Source organism: Penaeus japonicus, unplaced genomic scaffold, assembly GCF_977035675.1.
Source record: "Penaeus japonicus unplaced genomic scaffold, GWHDUDI00000001_assembly GWHDUDI00000020, whole genome shotgun sequence".
Classification (NCBI taxonomy): Eukaryota; Metazoa; Arthropoda; class Malacostraca; order Decapoda; family Penaeidae; genus Penaeus; species Penaeus japonicus.
The window spans coordinates 33,025,737-33,032,664 of record NW_028234422.1 but is presented as its reverse complement, the minus strand read 5'-3'; the positions used below and the strand labels follow the sequence as shown (position 1 = coordinate 33,032,664).

The 6,928-nt window shown below is 47.3% G+C and overlaps 1 protein-coding gene across 1 annotated transcript in view; it reads right to left on the bottom strand.

Annotated features, from left to right (window-relative positions):
- The window catches only part of LOC122245129 (protein brain tumor), a 50,621-nt gene extending 43,923 nt beyond the window's left edge, over positions 1 to 6,698 (bottom strand). Inside the window, exon 1 of the mRNA XM_086548353.1 lies at positions 6,182 to 6,698. The gene's annotated coding sequence lies outside the window, so the exon portion shown is untranslated. The remainder of the gene's footprint in view (positions 1 to 6,181) is intronic.
- Between the last annotated feature and the right edge of the window lie 230 nt (positions 6,699 to 6,928).

Sequence of the window (6,928 nt, the reverse complement as noted above, 5' to 3'; positions counted from 1 at the left end):
GGGTTACCCTTCTCCCGTTCCACCCTCACCTCATCTTTGTCCGCCCCCCCCCCTCTCTCTCTCTCTCTCACTCCACTTGTGCTCCTCTCCTCTCACTCCCCCTCCGCCATGAAAACACGGGGGTCTGAGTGGGAATGTTCCAGATCGCTTGATTACACCACGCAACGCGGCTACTCCAGGTGCACGCACACGACACCACACATGGCTGTCACGGGTACATACACGCTTCAGCGCGCACAAACACACATAGACAATGACTAATTGATCACTCCCTAAGACAAAGAAAAACGAAGACAAGATAACGACACTACAGATAAAATAGGTTTACCACCACATTATACATATATTAATAAAAATATATATTTATATAAATATATTATATATCACATACATTATATATTATATATACATTTTACATATATATATATATATATATATATATATATATATATATATATATATATATATATATAGAGAGAGAGAGAGAGAGAGAGAGAGAGAGAGAGAGAAATGTTACAAACACAGCAAAAACAGGCATCGACAAGGTGTAGTGGTAATGTGGATGAGGGGGTGGGAGGGGAAGGGAGGGGAGGCAATGGCGGGATGACGTCACACCGCAACCCTGGCCTCCTGATTTTCACTTTCTAGATAAAGAGGGGGGGGGGAGACCTTCACAGCAACCCCTGATCAGCTCCGTGACGTGAGAGTAGACCCACAGAAGCTTCTCTTGGTAGGCTTTCTATCCTCTCCCTCACCCCCCCCCCCGTTCCTGGGTTCCAATTCGCCGTGCCCGGATGTGTAACGCAGAAGGCCAGGTGGTGTTACCGGCTGGAGGTGAAGCGATCTTTGTCTTGTTACAGACTGGTGCTGACGACCTTGCCTGCTGTTACAGGATAGTGGTGCGTATGTAACCTTGCACGGTTTTGCAGGGTAATGGTGCAAACTTGCCTGGAAGTTGCAAAAAGGTTGCGAAACTGTGCAAGTTTAGACAAGCTGTGATGTGGGCCAGAACTCCCTTTGTAGGCCTCTTCGCTGACCGCAGTGTTGACGCCGCCTCCATCGCTCACTCCCCCCCAACCCCCCTCTGTCTGATTAACTTAGGGCCGGCATTTCCTTTGGCGAAGGAGGAGTTGGAGGAGAAAGTGAATTAGCAGAGTGATCCAAGGGGGAACGCTAGGAATATGCTCGCCCTCGTCTACAGGTTTAAGAGGCGTTCGAGCGAGGAAGATCTCCACGAAGAGACTCTCTCGCACACACTCATAATCCTTATTTAGAAAAAAAAAGAGGTGTTCACGATGGCGACACCTTGCCGCCAAGATGTGATGGGGGAGAGGAGGGAAGGGGGGAGTTGAAGAAGGGAGAGGAGGGGAGGGGAGGGGAGGAGGAAAGGGCACCCAGACCCCGAGACATCATCAGAAGAGGTGCACACAAAGCTAAGACACATTTTTTCATTAACTTTCTCCCTCGTAACATCACTGGCCCAACTCCCCACTTAAAACTTTGCAAGACAGAACTTCAAAACGAGATTAAAAAGCTGTTCCCTCCCAATCTGCCCCTCCCCCAGGAAACACGTCCTAATGGCAGGGAAGGAAGGGAGGAAGGGACAAGGAGGAATGGCAGGAGGAATAGGAGGCGGAGGGGGGATGAGAACAGGTAGATGCTACACTTGCCGCCCACCAATCACCTTCCGTGCGAATCAGAGTACCCATGACGTGAAATAAGTGCCCGCCCATCAATACAAGCAAGGCACATAACCGGGAACTACACCTGGGAGGGGGGGGGGGAGGGCTCAGTCGTCAGCTCATCGTAATAAAGGTTCACATCCTCACACATCAGCAACGTCTCCTTTTGGACTTCTTATCACCCTCATTGTCAAAGTCTCTTCCCCCCCTCCCCCCCCCCTCTCTCTCTCTCTCTCTCTCTCTCTCTCTCTCTCTCTGTGTGTGTGTGTTGCCGATTTCAAACCTGCACCTCCAACCCCTTCCCTTCCCTCCCCTCCTCTGCTTCCACCCGGCCGAATGGAGGTCACAGCATTCCTTATTGCATATATTCCTGCGTTTTATATCTTTATGCACAAACGATACCACGCAATCAAGGCAACGGGTCCGAATCACTTACCAGTATTGCTGCAAATAATGAACATATAACATTTAAAATATCGCCCTTCCAAATCCAGTAGCTAATTCACACTCCCCTCCCGACCTAACCAAACTGGAAAATGGATTACAATGTGGAAGTTTCCCCCCTCCACCTAGCCCTGCCATCGACAGACGCCACAAGTGGTTGAGCACTTCTCTTGCAACTTTGCAACTCCCCCTACTCCTCCTCCTCCTCCACCTCCCCCTCCTCTTCACTTCTTTACAGCTCCCTTCACCCATATTCAGGAACTAAATACTTAAAGAAAAATGTGTTGAAGAAATATTGTCGAGGTAAATGTCACAGCTGTTATCTAATTGTGTGTGTGTGTGTGTGTGTGTGTGTGTGTGTGTGTGTATGTGTGTGTGTGTGTGTTCCACTACTGCTTCCTTTTTTTCTTCAATGTTCCGTTAATTACCTTATGTAATTAATACCCAACTCCCAGCAATGCCTCCAGGGATTCCAGTGCACCAATTCTCCCTCCCCTGATCAACCTATCCCCTAACTCTTCCCTTCCACTGCCCACCTTCATTATTTCCCCCCTCCTCCCCCGCCCATTTCTCTCTCCCTAGTTTCCCTCATCACCATTATATATCACCTTGAAAGACGACAACCTTCCTCTCCCCTCCCCCCCCCTCCTCCTCGCTCTCACCATTCCACACAAGCGGAGTTACGCAAGAGCTCCCGCGTTCTTAATAGGCCTTTACAGTCGACCTTGCCCTCAACTCCCCCCCCCCTCCCTCCCCTCCACCTACGCCCAAGCTTACGGCATACAAAGAAATTCGCGAGAAACTTCACCCCCCCCTCCCCATTTACCCCCACACCAGTATGAAACTTTTCCTGAAAAGCAAACGAGAACGAGAAGACATGCGCAAGAACGTCCCTTCTACCCCCTCCCCTCCCCCAGCCAACCCACCGCCACACACCCACAACCGGTACCTACGCAGCAACAGGCAAATCGGGAGAGTAAGTGGCGGGGGGAGGAAGGGGTGGGAGTGGGGGTGGAGTGAATTTACCTGAGGCCTTGGCACGGGAAAACTTTCTTGCGTTGACGACTGGTAAACAATAATAATCACAGTGAGACTACAACAACTTCATCAACGATAAGTTAAGAAGTTCATACCAATGACGATGGCCATAAAACGGAGACCACAGTAATACCATCCAACAACGCCCACGAACACCTACATGTTTCACAACTCTCATTCACCCCCCCCCCCCTACACAAACGTTGTGACATTACAACAGGCTTAGAACATATAAAACTCCTGTTCCGATCCACAACAAAAACAAATAAAAAAAACGCCTTGCAACACTTTCACATACGATCAACCTCACTCGAAGAGCATGAGATCCATTAATCAAAAAGCATTACACGTTTCTTTGAAAAGAGAGCTGAGATAAGAACATCTGCTTTGGGAGGATAATGCAGGCGGGAGATAACAAATAGTTCCGACTTGTCGTACTTTTGCACATGCACATCCTGTTAAAATTGCAAGTGTCACGGCGCACGCATTGCACACTAGTAAAAGCCTTCCTACCAAACCCCGGCAACTACTCTAAACAATAAGCTTTGTTGTGATACGCTCAAATACCAAAACAACGTTTAAAGCACAGCCACAGGTGACAAGTCAAGTTTGCACCACGAGTCGCTCGGGCGCTAAATACCCGTTCAGTTATCGCGCCCTAAATCTGGGGGCCATGTGAGCTTCCAAACAACCCGAGGGTCAAGTGGGAGACGTGAAATGACCCCGGGGAGGAAGGAGGGTGGGTGGGGGGGGGAGCTGTACATGCGTGTGAGCAAGGAGGGAGGGCGAGTGAGTCAGCATTTGCGAGATCAGCATTTAATGTTTAAAGAAAAAGGCACTAGCATGTTATCAGTTTTGGGTTACGTCACAGATCCGCCGGATGTCGAGATGCGGAGATCCACGCCGCCAAAAAAACTCGGTGACGACACAACAAAATCACCACTAACTGCCATTTGTTTTGCCCCCTCTCCATTACATCACTCCTCGGCACCATCTACTTACGGTGAGCAGTAAGAAATAAAACAAAGGCCTCTTTGTAGACGTATGTGGAGGGGAAAAAGTTACCTGCAAGAAGCCTAATCCCCCTAACCTGAACCACTGAATCAATCTCCTCTCTCTCTCTCTCCCTCTCTTTCTCTTTCTCTCTCTCTGACTGAATCTACGTCGCAAAGCATGAATGGCGACACAAGATGGAAAAAAAGCAGGGAAAGGGAAATGAGATAGTAATATCGGAAACTTTCTCAATTCCAGCCTTTTATCGCCTTAGTCTGCTGACCCTAACCATTACCCTTAGGTGTGCGATGGATAGAAATGACCCTCCACGGCCTAATACAAATCCCCCACCCCCCACCCCAATCCGGTCATCGATAGATCGGGAGGGAGGTGTGAGAGAGGAAGAAGGGGGAAAGAAAGACAGGAGAAAGGGAGAGGCTAAGGGAGAGGAATTGGGTGATATATATATATATATATAGAAGTATCCATCTATCCATCTCTCTCTCTCTCTCTCTCTCTCTCTCTCTCTCTCTCTCTCTCTCTCTCTCTCTATATATATATATATATATATATATATATATATATTTATAATGTGTGTGTGAGAAATAGAGAATAAACAACAGGCACTGGATAGGTATAAAAGAAAATATCGACTTTACAGTAAAATAAGCACTCTGTCGTTTCGAGTGCCTTGTTTCGGGACTCTCCTCTCCCCTTTTCTGGCGAGTCGAGAGAAAAAAAATCGACAAATCCCCCTTCAATGTCCGCTTCCACGAAATCACAAATTACGTTTTTCCCGAGAATCTGCTAGTTGAATCCAAAGGCCATCCGCGCGCCGAGAGTCACCTTGTACGCGTTAGGTTAGATACCACTAAACGCCGTAGACAATGCATCATCTGTAGCAAGGAAAACAAAACATGGCGAAAGTTCACGACGACCATAAATGTAGGAGCTGCACGCTTCTTGTTCGTCTAAAAAAGCAAGCACATTGCGTCACTAAAGCAAGGCTCAAGGTAACTACGCCATTTACATGCCAATCTAACGCCAGGTACCACCCCCCCCCTCCCACACACACACAGCTATCAAACGCTGCTAATCACATTTGACAACCACCTAACGTGCACATGTAACAATTGGCAAACCTTTACTTAGGAAACTTCCCAATAAATACGATACAGGCGATAAAACATAAATAAATAAAATAGTAACTAGTAAAAACATCACATCAAACAACATGGAAGCCGTAAACATATCACAAACCACAAACGGTTTCAAAAACATCCTTTCCACCATAAAACAAATATTTATATAAAAACCTCTCGCATACAAACAACTGTTTGTCAAAAACGCACATAAGAATGCCCGTTGGTTCAGCCTGGAACATATGGTAACACTCGTTCCAAATTTCCAGGCCGTCAATAATCGCATCGAAATATCTCAAACAACCCGGGAAACAAGGAAATATTCGTCATTATAATAATAACAAGAGAATGCAGATACTAGTCCTGTCGCAAACACGGCAGGAAACGAGGACACATGGAAATTTCACCTTTTTTTGAGCCAGGTACAAACAAGAACACAAACAACCCCTTCATTTGAACATCCCCCTTTTTTCTGACTTCAATTTTCCTCTCTATTCCTCTTCCCTCTCCTCTCTTGTCCTTGTAAGCAAAACATGGAGCTGAGTTAAAGTAGGTTAGAGTGGGGCCGGAGTGACCTTGGGGGAGGGGAGGAGAGGGGAGGGGAGGGGGGCACAGGCTTGTGTGGACTCCCTCTCACTTTCGTTTTCAATCCGATTTTGGTACATATGGATATCTACGGTTTGGGAGCTCGTTTCGGATACGGGGGGGGGGGGGGATCCTGTGCTCTGAGGGCGTGACTTGGCTCAAATCAGGGGGGGGGGGAATATAACGAAAAGAACTTAGCGATGAAAGGGGTTCAACGAAACTGTCTTTCCTCTACGTGCAAATAGAGGAAAAAAAATACTTATTCAACAGGTTTCTTTTTAAGGTGAGAAAACTTACCTCCGAAAGCGAAGAGTCTGCGCATTCAAATCCACGGTGTATTCTTCTTCTCTTTCTCTCTACCTTCTTTTTTTCTGTTTCTCGTTTCTTCTTTAACTTTTTTGTTATGTTTTCTTTCCCTTCCTCAAATATTCATTGATCCTCCTCTTGACAATCTCACCATTGGGAAGGGGGGATTGGGGACGGCAAGGTTGTCTTGTTTTTTTCTAATCAAAAGGTTTGTTTTCCTTCTTTTGCAGGACGAGGGAAAATAATAAAAAGGAGGAGGATGGAAGGGAGGGAAGGAGAGGGGGAAAAAGAGAGCAGCACACACCTTATTCAAATTCCTATTGCACCTTACATATGAGAAGAAATTATGAATGTATAGCCATTCAATAAGCTATTTCAATCTGAGGCAAGCGAGCCATGGAAGTGACTAGGAGGAGACGCGGCCGGGAGACGGAGCGGCGGCAGGCGAGAGCGGCGGAGAGCACGTGTATCCCGTCTCACAGTTGGAGCAACACTGAGGGAGAGACACGCAGGCGGCGGTGAAGCGGCGAGGACGAGGGCGGGGTCAAGCGAGGCAGTTACTCCGAGTTTATTCTTCTTTCACTTTTATCGTCCCTTTTTAGGACTTGGAAGGCTTTGCCTTTTTACTATTTCAACGTAAGATTTACTGTTGGTTGTGTGGGAGGAGAACAAATCAGTTGTCACCCACCAAGAAGACGGGAAAAAGGGAGAACGACGAGAGATCATCGCGCATCGGCC